Source organism: Macaca fascicularis, chromosome 15 (assembly GCF_037993035.2).
Source record: "Macaca fascicularis isolate 582-1 chromosome 15, T2T-MFA8v1.1".
Taxonomy (NCBI): Eukaryota; Metazoa; Chordata; class Mammalia; order Primates; family Cercopithecidae; genus Macaca; species Macaca fascicularis.
The window spans coordinates 121,609,340-121,627,238 of record NC_088389.1 but is presented as its reverse complement, the minus strand read 5'-3'; the positions used below and the strand labels follow the sequence as shown (position 1 = coordinate 121,627,238).

Sequence of the window (17,899 nt, the reverse complement as noted above, 5' to 3'; positions counted from 1 at the left end):
GAAGATCCATGGGAGTGAAAATAGCCTTAACTGATGACATTCCACCATTGTGATTTGTTTCTGAACCACCCTAACTGATCGATGTACTTTGTAATCTCCCCCACCCTTAAGAAGGTTCTTTATAATTCCCCCAACCCTTGAGAATGTTCTTTGTGAGATCCACCCCCTGCCCCCAAAACATTGCTCTTAACTTCACTGCCTATCCCAAAACCTGTAAGAACCAATGATAATCCCACCACCCTTTGCTGACTCTCTTTTCGGACTCAGCCCACCTGCACCCAGGTGAAATAAACAGCCATGTTGCTCACACAAAGCCTGTTTGGTGATCTCTTCACAGGGACATGTGAAACAGTCATTAATCCTTTTTATATACTGCCAGATTGGATTTGCTGAAGCTTTTTAGGATTTTGTAACTCTGTTCATAAGGGACATTGGTTTGCCTTCTTTTCTTGTAAGGTCTGTAGTTCTGGTATCAGGATAGTGCTGGTCTCATAAAATGAATTGGGAAGTGTTCCTTCCTTCTGCTTCCCTGAAGAAGTTTGCATAGTTGTTATTATTTCTTTCTTTCTTTTTTTGAGACAGAGTCTTGCTCTGTTGCCCAGGCTGAAGTGCGGTGGCACAATCTCGGTTCACTGCAAGCTCTGCCTCCCGGGTTCACACGATTCTCCTGCCTCAGCCTCCCGAGTAGCTGGGACTACAGGCATCTGCCACCATGCCTGGCTAATTTTTTGTAATTGTTTTTACTTAATTGTTTGGTAAAATTCACCAACGAAGTCATTTGGTCCGGGAAGTTTCTTTGTGGAAAGATTTTTAACTACGAATTTGAAATCTTTAATAAATACAGGGCTACTTGAGTTACTTCTGTTTGAAAAGTCAAATTCTGTAGCATATTTGGAGAGATTTATTCTGAGCCAAATATGAGTGACCAGCTCCAGGAGATCGTGAGAATGTGTGCCCAAGGTGTTCAGTCTACAGCTTGGTTTTACACATTTTAGGGAGACATAAGACATCAATCAGTACATGTAAGATGTATGTCGGTTCAGTCTGGAAAGGTGGGACAACTGGAAGCAGTGAGGGAAAGGCCTTCCAGGTTATAGGTAGATTCAGTGATGTTCTGATTGGCAGTTGGTTGAAAGAATTTATCTAAAGACCTGGAATCAATAGAAGTCAGTGTCTTCGTTGTGGAGACCAAGGTTCTTACTATGCAGATGAAGCCTTCAGGTGGCAAGCTTCAGAGAAAATAGATTGTAAATGTTTCTTGTCAGACTTAAAGGGCCTGTTCTGTCAGTCTCCAGGTCCTGTGTTGATGTTAATGCTGGTCAGCTGTGCCTGAATTCCAAAGGGAAGAGAGTATATATAATGAAGAATGTCCTACTCCCACTCCCACTCCCACTTTCCAGCGTGTCCTGAACTAGTTTCTCAGGTTAGCTTTGGATTGCCCTTGGTGGAGGGGAGGGTCCATCAGTCAGGGAACTTAGAATTTTACTTTTGGTTTACATTTCTTTTTGAGTGAGTTTTGGTAATTTGTGTCTTTTAGGTTGAGTGAGTTTTGGTAATTTGTGTTTTATCTAAGTTTTCAAGTTAATTGCCATAAAGTTGTTCATATTATTCCTTATTGTCCTTTTACTGCATTGAATCTATAATGATATCTGATTATTTATTTATTTACTTATTTTGAGACAGAATCTTGCTCTGTCACCCAGGCTGGAGTACAGTGGCGTAATCTCAGCTCACTGCAACCTCCGCCTCCTGGGTTCAAGTGATTCTTCTGCCTCAGCCTTCCTAGTAGCTGGGATTACAGGCATGCACCACTACACCTGGCTAATTTTTGTATTTTTAGTAGAGATGGGGTTTCACCATGTTGGCCAGGCTGGTCTCGAACTCCTGGCCTCAAGGCCGCCTGCCTAGGCCTCCCAAAGTGTTGGGATTATAGGTGTGAGCCATTGCACCCGGCTGATGTCTGATTATTTATTTTTGATATTGATATACGTGTCTTTTTTCTTAAATGCTAGCAAAACAGTGACTTGTTTATCTTTTCAAAGAAGTGGCTTTTGGTTCCTTTTTTTTTTTTTTTTTTAATTTTGCTTTTCTTTCTATTTCATTGATTTCTTCACTATTTTCTTCTCTGTTTGCCTCAGGTTTAATTTACTGTTTTTTCTAGCTTCCTAAGGTGAAAGTTTAGGTAATTGATTTGAGGCCCTTTTTTTCTTTTTCTTTTTTTTTTTTTGAGACGGAGTCTGGCTCTGTCGCCCAGGCTGGAGTGCAGTGGCGCGATCTCGGCTCACTGCAAGCTCCGCCTCCCGGGTTCACGCCATTCTCCTGCCTCAGCCTCCCGAGTAGCTGGGACTACAGGCGCCCACAACCGCGCCTGGCTAATTTTCTTGTATTTTTAGTAGAGACGGGGTTTCACCGTGGTCTCGATCTCCTGACCTTGTGATCCGCCCGCCTCGGCCTCCCAAAGTGCTGGGATTACAGGCGTGAGCCACCGCGCCCGGCCGGCCCTTTTTTTCCTTATAGTTGACCCTTGAGCACCATGGGAGGTTAGGATAGATGACACCCCTACCCGCACCCCTGCCCCCGCCCCTCACAGTTAAAAATCCTCCTATGATTTGACTCCTCAAAAACTGAACTACTAATAGTCTGCTGTTGACTGGAGGCCTCGCTGATAACATAAAGGGTTGAATAACACATTTTATATGTTACATATATTATGGGCTGTATTCTTACAGTAAAGTAAGCTAAAGAAGAGAAAATGTTACTAAGAAAATCATAAAGAAGAGAAAATATCTTTACTATGAAGTGGAAGCAGGTCACCACACAGGTTCTCCTTGTCATCTTCATGTTGAGTAGCTAAGGAGAAAGAGGAGGGCTTGTCTTGCTGTCTCAAAGGGGCGGCAGGGGTGGAAGGAGATCCGTGTGCAAGTAGACCTGATGCTGTTCAAAGGTCAGCCGCACTTACATTTTAATGTTTTCATTTGAGCACGTCAGAGATGTCATTAAAAACGACTCAGAGTACTCGTGCCCTTTCTTTGTAAGTAAGGATTGATTGGTTGTTGCCAATTCATTTCTGCCTCTAATTCCATTTTTTACAAAGCCTACTTGTATAATATTTTAGGATCTGTAGATATTTTCTTTTTAAGGAATAGGAAATATGTACTAGTAATAACCTGCTGACTAATCTGCTTCCACTCTTGCCCTTTCCCCACACAGCAGCCCAAGTGATCTTAAAAAAGTTAATGGATCACATCACTCTGCTATTTCAGACACTCTTCAGAAACAAAGTGTGTGGGAGGCAGAAATGGCCCCCAAAGCTGTCCACGTCCTAATGCTGGAACCTTACACGGAAGCAGGAACTTCGCAGATGTGAGGAAGGTGAAGATCTTACGATGGGGAGATTTTCCTGATGTATCCACTGGGCCCAATGTAAAGACAAGGGTTCATACAAGAGGGAGGCAGGAGGACTCTGAGAAGGAGAAATGACAACAGGAAGCAGAAGTTGGAGAGAAGCAAGGAAGGGGCCATGAGCCAAGGAATATGGACAGCCCCTAGAAGCTGGGAAAGGCAAGGGAGCTCATCTTTCCTAGTACCTCCAGAAGGAACGCAGCCTTGCCAATCCATTTTAGACTTCTGACCTAGAATTGTCAGGTAATCCCTTTAAGCTTGTAGTTATTTGTCCAGCAGCACAAGGAAACTGATACCAAGTGTGTCAGGTCTCGCCTACTCTGGCCACATTGCCTTTTCTCACCCATCTCCCACTGCCTTTCTTACTCTCTCTGCTTGACAAAGCTCATTCTTCTCTCCAACTCATTGTACTCAGTGTTCTCCTTTTGTTCAGAAAGGCCTCTGCTCTAATGTCATCTTAGATAGCTGTTCCCTCATCACTTAAACTAAAGCAGGTCTCCCTACTTCCCCCAGCCCCCATCACATTTTCTATTTTAGCTTCGTCTCTGAACTTTTCAGTTCCTGAATTTATATTTTACTTATTGATTATCAGTCAGCCTCCCCTACAGATGAACTCCTTTCCATGGCATTAGGGCGGAGGCCTTTTGCCAGGACAGTACCTGGCCCATAGAAGGTGCTTAGCAAATAGTTCATGGGATGACTATGAACCATTTTGGTTGTTGAGGAAGTAACATTGGCAAGATGTCATGGTTAAATAAAACAAGCTTTGATACAGAGCATGTGTAGGTGGCTTGTGTGGTTAAGAAGAGTGATTTGTTCTTGAGATATTGTCAGTCTTATAAATAGAAGGTTGTATCTAGGGTACCAGTAAATTTAACCAGTGGAGATTCAAATGTTAGCTTTATGACTTACCGTTAAACCTATTTCAAAGATATGGCTTTGATGTGTTCCCAAATGGACTTCAAATTCTCTGTCCCACCTGCTACCACAGGGGATGTCTTGGAGGAGCAGAGCTGCCTCTGTTGGGGTGAGCAGAGAATGGGCCCCCCGCTAGTGAGTGGGCAGCTGGTCAGAGAGCCTTGGCTGTTCTCTCTCAGTCCCCTTTCTCCAAGGCTGCCCAGTTATGTGGTGAGGTGGGCATTGTGAGCAGTGGGAGGCTGGAAGGGGTCTCCCCTCTTACGGGAGGCCACGGGAGTGGAATTCACCTCTAGAACTTTGGTCAGCTTGAGTAGAGCTCCGACAGCTAGAAAAGGGAGACTTGAAAAAATTAGAAAAAATTGGATTTTTGTCCGTCTGCTTCTGGAAATTGATACTTAGTAGTAGTTTGCCTTCTCAGGGCTTTCTCTGGGAGCTGGCATTAGTCTAGATTGAGGTTAGTAAATTTTGTGTATGAAAGACCGGATATTTTAGGCTTTGTGTGCCTCTTAACAATTTGTATCATGTATTCTTTGTTTTATCTTTACAACCCTTAGAAAAGATATAAAAGCTGGGTGCAGACTGGCCTGCAGGCTCTTTTTTGCTGTCTTCTGGTTCAGACTCCATTTTTCTCTGTTTGTTCCAGCTGGAGGAGCTGGGCTCAGTTACACTGGGCTCAGTTACACTGGGGTCAGTTACACTGGGGTCAGTTACACTGGGCTTTGCAGGAAGAAGCTGGAGAGGCCTGGCCATGGAAGCAGTTTTTCTTGACATAAAAATGCTCATTTTTTCTTGTGTGCTTGGTGAGTGATCTGGAAACAGTTGTACAACTCATAGTTGTACAACTCATAGAAGTATTTTGTTCAGCGATAGTGTCATTTGGGTGAATGCTAGATTCGAAGGCCAATACCAATTAGGATGATCTTGAGGTTTATGGTTCTTGAAAACTCCCTGAGTTGAAGTTTCATTTGAATAATGTATTGCTTTTTGGGGTAAAATAAGGTTGAAAGAGATGGAGGTAGTCAGTATGTTTGCATTCTCTAAAGAAAAAGGCAACACGATTAATAAATACCAGTATTATTTACTCATTAAATTTTATTTAATGGATATTATATTTGTTACCTTTTCGTGACTATAAACATTTGGTGATTTTTTTTTTCTCTTGAATTATGTGAAATACCTGTCAATTTGTTTTGTTTTGTGACAGACAGGACACATGCCTATTAGGTATCTTTCTTATTCATTGTGGTTTTGCTGCAGAAGGTAGTTACTGTTCCGGAGGATCAGTCCAGCTGGACATAGGTGTTAAAGTTCTCTCTGTTCCTGCTGGTCATAGCATGAATGCCTTTCAGCTCAGTGTAATCTCCAGGATTTGTTCATTTCATAGCTCCCTGGTTTTTCTTTCTCTGGTAATTTTCTGTGAATCGGGAGTTTACTAGTGCAGATTATTGGAGCTCTTTTTCTGAGAGGTTCCCCCCCTTTCCATTTATCTGCCCTGCAAATTCCAGCCTCCTCAGCCTCCCTGCACTCTGATCTCAGATCAGCAAGACTACGGTGCATCGTTGGGGTACCCCTGCCTTGCACCAGTCTGTCAAGTGTCTTCAGGAAGAAAACAAGGATAGTCACAGGATCCCAGATGGTAGTTTTTTACTACCTGTTGATGAATATCTGAAAGAGCCATTTCATATATTTTGAGGGAGGGGTCTAGTACCAGTTACTCCATTGCAGCCACAGGTGCAGGTTCGTAGTTCCCATTAGTGGGGAACGGTATTGAAGAACCAAGATCTGGGTACAACATGTGCTCACTGTTTTATGGGTGTCTTTGCTTCTCAAGACAGACCTAAGAAATAAGTAGATAAATTACATTACATATTCACACACACATTTGTACAACTGTTTCTGTACTTACATGTTGAAAACCATGAGTTTATATTGTTACCTCCATTTCCAGTTTATCACCACAGGATTCATTCCTACCTTCTCCCTTTCCATATTTGTCGTACCTTCAATATATTGACTCATTTGCTCAATCCCATAATATACTGAAAGTAGTTTCAGAGTTGCTGATCCATACCACTGTGGTAAACATACCTTTTATCCAGAGCTTATTACCTATTGACACTACAGTCCCTGACTTAAAATGGTTTGACTTAGTGATTTTTCAGTTTACGATGGTGCAAAAGTGATACACATTCAGTAGAAATTGTAACCCCGTTTTAAGTGGAGGAGCATCTGTAAAACGCATTTTCCAGTTGTGAGATTTTCAACATCTCATGAATTTATTGGGATGTAATCCCATTGCAAGTCAAGGAGTATCTGTACTTTATATCTTTGGACTGAGGTGTGTCATACTGTAATATACAATACTAAAAATACTAAAAATACTGTGTGAAGAGTTACTTAGGTTATTTCTTCTTTATTGTGGTTCTGTTTTATTCATTAGAGGTAAAGTTAGGTTTCCTCCCTCCTATTTATTTTATTTTGGATATATAAAATATTAATATGGTTTCAGAAGTCTAAACTATACAAAGAGGTATAATCATAGAAGTGTCAGGACCCACTTCCTCCCTCCAATCTCTTCCCTCCAGTTCCTACCCTTGAGGGTGTTAGTGAGTCTCATTAGTTTCTAGATTATCCTTCATGTTTCTTTCTGCACAATTAAGGTTATAACTATTTGTTCACCTATTTCCATTCTTTCTTATGCTAGTAGCATTCTGTATCTATTCTTGCCCTTTATTTTTTGCAGTTAACAATACCTCCTGCCAGCACTTTGGGAAGCCGAGGTGGGTGGATTACCTGAGGTCAGGAGTTCGAGACCAGCCTGGCCAACATGGTGAAACCCCATCTCTACTAAAAATACAAAAATTAGCCAGGTGTGGTGGCAGGCCCCTGTAATCTCAGCTACTCGGGAGGCTGAGGCAGGAGAACTGCTGGAACCTGGGAGGCGGAGGTTGCAGTGAGCCGAGATCACGCCATTGCACTCCAGCCTAGGCCAACAACAGCAAGACTCAGTCCCAAAAAAACAAAACAAAGCAAAAAAGTACCTTCTAGAAATCAGTCTCTGTTAGTTCATTGAAATGTAGTGATGGCTGGAAGTGTATGAGGGTTCTGTGAGACTTTTTCAAGATGGAGGTGTTACTATAGTTTTCATGCTGATGAAACTAATCTGATTCTGTTGAAGAGGGAGAGGTGTCATAACGTTTCAGAAAGAAGCCTTGAAGTAGGCCTTCAAGAGGGACTGAGATGCTGGACAGAAATGGAGGGTTTTGGTTTTGGTTAGTGAAAGGATATTTCACTTTGAGGAAAAGTGACATCTGATTTATTAGAGCCTTGAATTCTGATAGAAATTCTGTGGCAGAATAGTCCCTTTCATCAAATGGGCAGGTAAAATTTTACTGGGTGAGTTTCCAAGATAGAAATTTTTTATTTAATTGGAGTAAAAGGCGGATGTAGGTTCTGGAAGAGGAGATCAATGAAAGCAATTACAAGTTGGTATTCTTCTTGAGGATCTAGTGCTCTGGAAGCTGTGATAGTAGTCATGTTATACCAAGAAGGTCATGCTCCTTAATTTCACTTGATCCTCTCCAAACCTTACCTAGAAACTTTCTGTAATAATTAGAGCTAACTCTTTATCTCCACCGATCAATTTCTTCCCTTGAGAACAGATGTGGACTGAAGCAGAACCAATTTGTAATCATTTCTAATAGATCATCCAGTTAGATAATGAGCTCTCAGCTCCATCTAACAAAACATTTTCACAAATTAACTTAAACTATAAGCCTGTTAGGATTGCCTGAATCCAGTGATTTTGAATTTTTCTGAAATTCCCATAGTTTACTCTGTTTGCCAGCTTTATATATGGGTTGATAGCCTAAAACTTGAGTTCTCATCCCCATATCCATGCACGACTCTGTTGAAAGAAAGAGAAGACTCTTCTGCAATCCGAGCTGGAGCCCTTCAGTTGACCTTGATTTGATTTCTTAGAGGAATGTACCGTGCTGGTTAGCTCAGGCTAATCATGGTCCACTCCTGGATGTGGGGGTAGATACATCTTCTTCCAAAGTATATGGATTGTGGGGAGCTAGGAGGGCAGACACCAGAACAAAAATAAGGCTGCCATCGGAAAACGGGAGGAGGGAAGTTGGAGAGGATGTTAAGGTAGGTAGTTAGTATTCATACCTGTTAAGCATTTCTACTGTAAACTCTCTTCATCAGGGCTCAACTACAAAGAAAACACATGAATTTCATTAATTAATTCATGTATTTAATATTTCTTAGAGGGAGCCTGCCGTGTGTCAGGTACTGCCATGTGTCTAGGATCTGAGGACATAGCAGTAAATAACAGAAATAATCTTCGCTCTGTGGAGCCTCCATAGGCAGTGGGGAGGGACCATCCCATTTTGCTAAGAGGATGTGCGATAGTGTTATTGAATCTCATATGATGTTTATGTGTGAACATTTACTTGATATAGCTTGTAAATGATATGTTGAAGGCCCTTGTGTATACAAAGGTGATAAGAAGGAAATAGATGGCATAGAAATGAAAACAAGTCATTGACTTGATCATTCTGACTGATGTTTATAAATCTAAAAATGAAAGTATATTGCAATTAGGGAGTAAAGAATATGGCTGTCCTCTTTTCAACAAAATTAAGAGCCATCAGTGTTTTCAAAAACATTGCATTTCTACAATGCAAGTGCAAGAAGAACCAGAAATAGTGATGGTAATGATGATCTGCTAGAGATACATTTGAAACTTAGATTCAGTTTTATAAACCTGTGCAATCCAGGTTCATTTCTTTTTGTTTTTTTTTTTTTTTTTTTTTTTTTGGGAGACTGAGTCTGTGCAATTGAGATTCATTTCTTTTTTTGTTTTTTTTTGGAGACCGAGTCTTGCTCTGTCACCCAGGCTGGAGTGCAGTGCAGTGGTGCAGTCACGGCTCCCTGCAACCTCTGCATCCCAGGTTCAAGTGATTCTCGTGTCTGAACCTCCTGAGTAGCTAGGATTACAGGCGTGCACCACCATACCCAGCTTATTTTTGTATTTTTAGTAGAGACAGGGTTTTGCCATGTTAGCCACACTGGTTTCAAACTCGTGGCCTCAAGTGATCCACCCACTTTAGCCTCCCAAAGTGTTGGGATTACAGGCGTAAGCCGCCGTGCCTGGCCAATCCAGGTTTATTTCTGTCTGTTAACAGTTTCGTTCAAATGATGTAGCCTTTTTAGGTATGTTTGTGTATGTATGTGAGTATATATTTGTATATTTATAATATGTATGTGTTTGTAGGGGTGTGTGTGTGTGTGTGTGTGTGTGTGTGTATATACATGTACTGCATATACCAGGAAAATATAAAATAGCAATATGGGTTTGTTATGTTTAAATTTTTATTAAAATTTCTAATAAAGTTGTGTTTTCATTATTCTTTATTTTTCTTTAAATTGTTTGTAAATTGACCTAAATATTAAATAAAGATCTAAGGAGTCCATTGGCCCCAGCCCATAGAATGTTGGTTACTTTTCCTGTTCTACTGAGGGTTAATGTAATATACCTGTGTGGATCATCATCCACAGTGGTTGATGACTAGGCATTCGTTTGAAGCACACATGGACTATTTATGAAAATTAGCCATCTGCTATGCCATAAAACCTCCACAGATTTCAGAGGACAGCTATCATCAGACCACATTATGTCACCACAGGCAGTGAAGTTAGAAGTCATTAACAAAAAACGTGATTAGAAAAAGTCGCCTACATTGGGAAATTTAAGATAACTTCTGAATAACTTACAGCTCAACAAATGAATCTTAATGGAAATTAGAAAGCATTCAGAACTAAATGCTAACAAAAAATACTTTAAAAATCGTATAATATAGCTAAGGTTGGACTTCAGGAAAGAAAAAAGGCTGAAAATGAATAAACTAAGCGTGTACCTTAAGTGACAAAAATAACTACAGAATAACCCAAATAGGGTAGAAGAAAGGAAATGAAGTGAGCGTAAACTAACGACATGGAAAACACATGAAGTAGTAAGGATAGTAAAGCCCAGAGCTGTTTCTTTGAAAAGTCAAATAGTCAAACTTTTGGCAAGATTAATCAAGAGTGAGGGAACAAATACACAATATTCATATTGGAAAAGGAGCCATAGATATACATTCCACAGAGATTAAACTGGTAATATAATGTTAAGAATGACTTTGTGCCAATAAAGTCAAGATCTTAGGTGGAATAGATAAATTACTAGAAAATAAAAATTAACCAAAACTGACTTAAGAAATAGAAAACTTTAGTAATACCAGAGCAATATGGAGATTGAAGCAGCAGTTACAGATCTTTCCACACAGAAAGCACCTGGCCACAATGACTTCAGAAGAATGTTACACCTAAGCATTCATGCAGCAGATAATTCCAATCTTTACATACTCTGAGAAAATAGAAAAAGAGAGTCTTTTCCAGCTCTTTTTACAAAGCTAGGGTACCCCTGACAACCACCACGTAAGAGCAGCAGGAAAGGAAAACAGACTAGTTTCCTGGTCCTCGATGGAGATATTCCAGGACTCAGGAGAATCCCCACTTTATCCGGGGTTGCTTGCGGGTTAAGATGTGGATTTAGCCACATGGAAATCATTGTTTATCTTGACCTAATTATTTGACTTTATTGCAGAGAATAGAAGCCTGTTTGGAGTGGGATCAAGAGACCAGGGTGTTCGAATTGGCAGCACATGTACAAAAATTAGAATGATTGAAATGATGACAATACACTGCATAATAACCCCCTACAATTTTGTGAAGCATTTCATCTTTTACTTCTGAGAAAAATGCAACTTAAAATTACCATTTCTCATTTACTAGATTGCCACAATTTAATAAGTATATTAGGGTTCTCCAGAGAAATAGTATCAATAGACTATAAAAGATTTATTGTGAGGAATTGGCTCACAGGATTATGGAACTGAGATGTCCCACAGTCTACATCTGCAAGCTGGAGACCCATGAAAGCTGGTGGTGTAATTCAGTCTGCATCCAAAGGCCTGAGATTCATGGGAGCCAATGTAAATCTAGTCCAAGGGCAGAAGATGAGATGAGACGTCCCAGCTCTAGCAGTGGGGCGGAAAATAGAGGCCAGTTCCTTCCTCCTTCACCTTTTGTTCTTTTCAGGCCGTCAGGGAATTAGATGATGGCTGCCCACCTTGGGAGGGCTGCTTCTTCACAGTTCATGAATTCAAATGCTAGTTATCCAGAAGGACCTTTACCCACACACCAAGAAACTATTTTATCGGGGCACCCTGTGGCCCAGACAAGTAGACACATAAAGTGAGTCATGACAGCAAGTATGACAATGCCGTGTACTGGTGGCAGCGTGTGGATGTGGAGCCACTTGGCGTTCCATATGACCTGGCAACTGATTTTTGATGGATGCGACTTAAAAACAGAGATCCCTTGGCTGGGGCTGGGATGTTTCTAGGCCTCCAGGAGGTGCACAGATGGGTTTAAAGGATCTGTCTAATACATAACGTGTGCCCTGTCATAAAACTCTTCAGGCTGAACTGGAGGTTCCAGTTCTCTTTCTCTTTCATAGTTGCCTCTTCCACAATGGAAAGTCATTCCTGATCTTTGCTTTGTTGCTCCAGGCAGGGGAAAAAAGCCTATTAATTGCCAAAAAAGAGACCTTTAAAATATTAACGTTGAGAATTTCAACTGGGAATTTCAGCTGGGATTCTTACTCTGGCAGTTTCTGGTTCTTAGCTTTCAACATAGTTCGAAGACGGTTTACTAGAGTTGTTGGGAAATTGTTAGATGTTTCTTGATTATGATGTGATTTTTCACCAGAGTGCTAAAGGAATGACATTGCTGTAGTAAACGTCTTCCTTGTTTATGTGAAAAGGTTTTCTCAGCATGAGTAAAATTGATGGTAAATCCTGCCTCACTCTAGCAGTAAATAATACTCATTCATGGATAGATGAAATAATGAGAGGAGGGGAGGTAGTCCCATCTATCTCATTGTGATGCATTTCTAATAAAAGTTTATATTTAGTATTTAATAGTTATCAAATATGAAATATATTTTTGCTTTTGTCAGTTCTGTGCTAATAATACTTGTAATGAAAATTCAGATGAAAACTTTTAAACTTGGCACTTTATAGGGAATTTAATAAAAATTAATTTAATTTGCATACATATTTTGTTGCAAAGAAATGTGACAGAATGACCAATACAATATTTTAAAGTACAAATACCAGTTATATCAGGAAAAAAAAAATGGAAGGAAAGTGGAGCAAAAATACCAGTTGATGAAGAAAGGAGATGATGTAACATTTTTTATATTGAGAAATAAAAAATGAAATGCTAAGTCAACTGACTTGGACAACTGTGACCCCCTTTTGGAAAGGGGGAAATCTGGAGGTCTGAGGAAAATCTGAGGTCTCAGCCATGACAGGATGGGAGGTCGGACATCTCTTGTGATACCGCCTCCCTGGAGAACTGCGATTAGGCTTTCTTTCCTGAAGGTTAAACAAATAGCCCTTTGGAAAGACTTGCTCCATTGCTGGTATCAATCTACTGCCTGGTGCTGCCCCTGCCTTTTGTAGTTTTAACTGCTCACCAGCATTCTTTCCTGATAAGAGAGCAAGAACCCCTGGGAAGTTTACGAAGGATTCACAGTGAGGGTTCTTGTGTCCTCTGCTTCACCTTTGACATCAGAGGGCTGAAAACTCTATCCTCGGGCCATGCGAACGCCCCCGTCTTTTGTAAGTGACCCAGGAAAGTACATGAAGCTCAATTGTGCACATGCATTTCTCCTTTTATAATATTCCTGACTCTTAGAGCTTATTAAATATGTACATTCAGCCACGTTGTTCAGCATAAATTCCACTTCCTTTTGCCTTTCCCTTGAAGTGTCTGTTTCCGGCTTCTGGCCAGAGGCCGTGCTTCCCGGCCTGTCAGTATGGCACAAGCCGCAACCCTTTATGAGAAATAAAACTCTCCTTTCCAAATTTATGAACCTCCTCATTCTTCAGTTTACAGTTTTTAAGGATGGGTTTGTATGTTTTATTTATTTTTTTGAGACAGAGTCTTGCTGTGTTGCCCAGGCTGGAGTGCAGTGGTATGATTTTGGCTCACTTCAGCTTCCACCTCCTGGATTCAAGCAATTTTCCTGCCTCAGCCTCCCAAGTATCTGAGATTACAGGCACCCACCACCACTCCTGGCTAATTTTTGTGTTTTTAGTAGAGTTGGGGTTTCGCCGTTTTGGCCAGGCTGGTCTTGAATTCCTGACCTCAAGTGATCCACCTGCCTCAGCCTCCTAAAGTGCTGTGATTCCAGGCGTGAGCCACCATGCACAGCCTGTTTGTATGTTTTAAATGTGGATGATTTTGAGAACCAATTCACTGAGAATGTAGATTCCACTGGATTCATTGAAGATGGCATATCAGTTTTGTTTAAAAATGTCAGTGTTCATAGTGCACAGAAATCTTTGAAACTACTTAAACTTACGATGAAAAATTTTAAATGTCAGCATAAAAATGTTCAAAGGAGCACATACTTTCAAAATTGTTTTAGCAATAATAGGAACAAAAAGGTTGAAGATCACTTGCTTAAAGCATTAGATCTCAAGGGGGACATTAACACTCACAGTGGAGCCTTTTGGAATTTCAGGACATTTTTGGCTGTTGAGGAGCTTTATTGACATGGTTAGTGGGGGCCAAGGATACTAGACATCATGCAGTGCATAACAAAGAATAGTGTGTTTTCCCATAACTTCTCTAAAGTTCATTGGAGTAGTCTACTGCAAATATAAGTATAGAAATTTAATATATACTAATTGTAAAGAATATTTAAAAGAAGGAATTTATTAAACTGAAATTTTAGGAGAGGGCCATTATAGTAGGTGGTGTTTAAAATATATGTTTTCTCAAAATTGTTAAATAATGTATCAATTCCCTGCATTGTCTACTCAGTGTACTATACATTTCCAACTATATATTTAGATGAAAAGAGTTCACAATAGATAATGCAAAAGCAGTACAAGTTTTTACAGATATGTTACAGGAGATACAAAGTTCATTTGAGATGTGTGAGAACCAGATACTAAATTATTAGGAACACTTGAAATACAAGGAACATATGAAATCTTATTGAATCTTACACTTTCTCTTAGAATAATCTCTCAGATAAACCTCATTGGCTATGATACTGCCACGCATAAAGCTTATTATACATTCTCAAATAAAATGGTATTTATGACATTATTGAATATTGTGACATGGTCACCGCCTTTAATACCCCTCTGTACTATTTTCACCTTTTTCTCCAAAACATTTATCCCCTTCCGTGTAGATTTACTTATTTGTTATGTTTATTTTTTACTCTTTTTGCCTCCCTTGCTTGGAGACAGTGTAGGAGGAGAGCATGGGAGGACAGGTCTTCTGAAGAGTTTGGCATAAAAAGGAAAAAAGTGTTAGCTGGAGGGGCTAGGGTGCATGGAATCAGGAAACTTAAAAAAAATTTAACTGAAGTATAATGTGAACATACAGAAAATTGCACAAATTAAAAGCATATAATTCTGTAAATGTCTACAAGATGAAATCCCAGCACACCACAGTCATCCCACATGTCCCTTCCTTATCATTACCCGTCTCCCACCCAAAAGACATTGGCAATTACTATGACTTTTATCACCAAATACTAATATTGCCTGTTTTCAAACTTTATGTGATTGGAATTATGCAGGCTGATCTCTTCCACTGAATGTATTTGCAGGATTCAGCCTGTACCATTCATCTAGGAGTAGTACAGTCCTGTTCCTTGTAGAAATATTTCATAATTTGTCTGTTCTACTGTTTGCTTGTTGTTTGAGGTGTTCCTAGGTTTTAGCTGTTACTAATAGTGCTGCCCCTGACTATGCTTGTACATGTCTTTTAGTATACGTATCATACATTTTTTTTTGATGAGTGTGTATATTTGGAGTGGAATTGCTTTCCAAAATGATTGTACTGGTTTTACTCCCAGCAGTCTTAAGTCAGAGGTCTCATTGCTTTATACCTTCACCAATACTTTATACAGTATCTTGACTGTTGTTGGCACTTTGCGTTTTCATCTTATTAATTTCCAGAAAAACTGGGACTTTTATTGGAACAACATTTAATCTGTTAATTTGGAGAGAATTTACGTCTTTTAGTATGGACTATTATAACACATGAACATAGTATGTTCTTTTATTTGGGGCTTCTTTATTTCAATAAGATTTTTCAGTTTTTGTGTCAGGGTCTTCTATGCCTCTTGTTGGATTTATTCTTTCACTCCTTGATTTTTGGATGTTTTGTAAGTGATGTCTTTTTGAAATTTCACATTCAAATTTATTTTGCTAGTATATAGAAATACAGTTAATTTTTGTATATTGAGCTTATATCCAGCAACCTTACTAAATTTACTTGTTTTCATGGTTTGAAAATTCTTCAGGCTATTCTTCATATGCAGTTAAGTCATCTGCTAATAATGACAGTTTTATTATTATACCTTTCAATGCTTGTAAGTTTTAAGTTGGTCTTATCACACTCACTAGGACATCTATTACAGTGTTGGGGAATACCCTTGTCTCTTTCTTGGTCCCTGGGAGGAAGCTTTTAGTAATTGACTATTACAGATTATGTTAGCTATAGGTACTTTACAGTTACTTTTTATTATAAAGATCCCCTTTTCTTCCTAGTTTGCTAAGATAATTTTAATCAGGAATGAGTGTTGATTTTTAGATATTACAAGAAAAGCACAAATGATAAAAGAAAAAATTTATAATTTTGATTAATTTTAATCAAAATTTGTGCTTCAAAAATCAAGAAAGTAAAAGGCAAGCCACAAAAATGAAGAAAACATTTGTAAATCATATATTTTAGAAAGGGCTTGTATCTAAGATATAACTTAGAATTCAATAAGCAGAAAACAAATTACCTGGTTTTAAAAAAATGAACAAGATTTGAATGGACATTTCACTACAGCAGCTGTTTGAGTGGCCAGTAAGCACATGAAAAGTGTTTAACCTCATTAGTCATTAGGGAAATGCAAATTAAAATCCTTATAGATACCACTTCACACTCACTGTAGGTATAATAAAAAAGACAGACAATTGTTGGTGACTAGGAAAACAGAGACCCTCAAGCTTTGCTGATAGGAATGTGAAATGGTGCAGCCAACCTAGGCAAACAGCTTGGCAGGGTTGTTGTTTTTTTTCTTTTCTCCAAGTTAAACAAAAGTTTACAGTATGACCTAGTAATTCTACTTCTTTGTGTTTATCCAAGACAAATGAAAACATTTGTCCACACAGAAACTTGTAAGTGAATGTCCATATCAGCATTAGTCATAGTAGCCAAAAAGTGGGAATGATATGAATATCTGTCATCTGATGAAGGGATAAGCAAAATGTTTATATGTTCATATAGTGGAAGACTTCATGCTTATAACATGCATGAACCTGAAAAGCATGCTATATGAAAGAAAACAGACAAAAAAGACCACATATTGCATCAATTTATTTATAGGAAATGTCCAGAAAAGGCCAATTCTTGGGAACATAGATGAGTGGTTACATGGTGCTGGGGTGGGAACAGAAGTGACTGCATATGGGCATGAGAGATCTTTTTGTGATATGGAAGTGTTCTAAAATCGGATTGAGGTGATGGTTGTAGAACTTTGTAAATGTAGTAAAAATTGTTGAATTCTGTACTTAAAGTTGCTGAACTCTATTAACATGTTCCTCAGTGAAGATGTTAAGGAATGAGTATTGAATTTTATCAAATACTTTTTCTGCAACTAATGAAAATGTATATGATTTTCACCATTATTTCATTAATTTGGTGAGTCCCTTTAGTGGGCTCTCTTGTTTGTAGTTCCTTTTTCTCCAAGATCTTGGCTTCAAAGTTCTGGCTGAGCCAGTAGTCTCCACTGCCGGTGTTTGTCTCCCCAGTTCCAGGAGATTACCGAGATTTTGAGCTGCTACTTCGTGCTATGGCTTTTATACTCTCTTTCCCCCACCAGTTTATAACTCAGTGTATGTTTTGGGGGGAAAGCAGAGGCTTACCATAGTGTCCCTCCTCTGGCTTTTCAGCCTCTTACATCCTGGCTGCATTAGTTGCTGAAGCAGCTGTCTTACAGACTTTCTCCAGTGTTTCATGGAAGAATTGGTCTGATGATAACCTATTCCATCATAGCTAACAGTGGAAGTCTGTGTGAGTTTTTTTTTTTAAGATGTCAGTATTACAGCATTGCTGTGTGCTAATGGGAATGAACCTCTAAGGAGGGGCAGTATTGACGCCAGCCAAGGAGAGAGCTTAAGTGCTGGAGTGAGTGATGTCCCCAAGGAGATTAGAAGGGGTTGAATCCAGTGCACAGGGGGATGGATTGGCCTCCCTCATGATGTTACAGGATTCCTTAGATGCCACTTTGCTAGCCAGAAATCTTTGCTGCCCCTGCCACCTCTGTCCGGGCCTCACTCAGGCCCCTGGGCTTACTCCACCCACTTGGCCTGGCAGGCTGTGCTTGGCTCGCACCCACTTGAATCCTATGCCTGCTGCGGCTCCACGCTCAGCTTGAGGC

The 17,899-nt window shown here is 39.7% G+C and overlaps 1 protein-coding gene across 35 annotated transcripts in view; it reads left to right on the top strand.

The window, feature by feature from the left end:
- Positions 1–17,899, top strand: part of AUH (AU RNA binding methylglutaconyl-CoA hydratase) — a 143,898-nt gene that overhangs the window by 20,420 nt on the left and 105,579 nt on the right. For 2 of the 35 annotated variants that reach the window (XR_012424888.1, XR_012424890.1), the window contains exon 4: positions 3,264–3,372. The exons of 24 other annotated variants lie outside the window; for them this stretch is intronic. The gene's annotated coding sequence lies outside the window, so the exon portion shown is untranslated. Of the gene's footprint in view, positions 1–1,288; positions 1,424–3,210; positions 3,646–17,899 lie in introns of those variants that run through there. 9 more of the 35 variants (XR_012424887.1, XR_012424889.1, XR_012424884.1 and 6 more) reach the window with 7 other exon arrangements.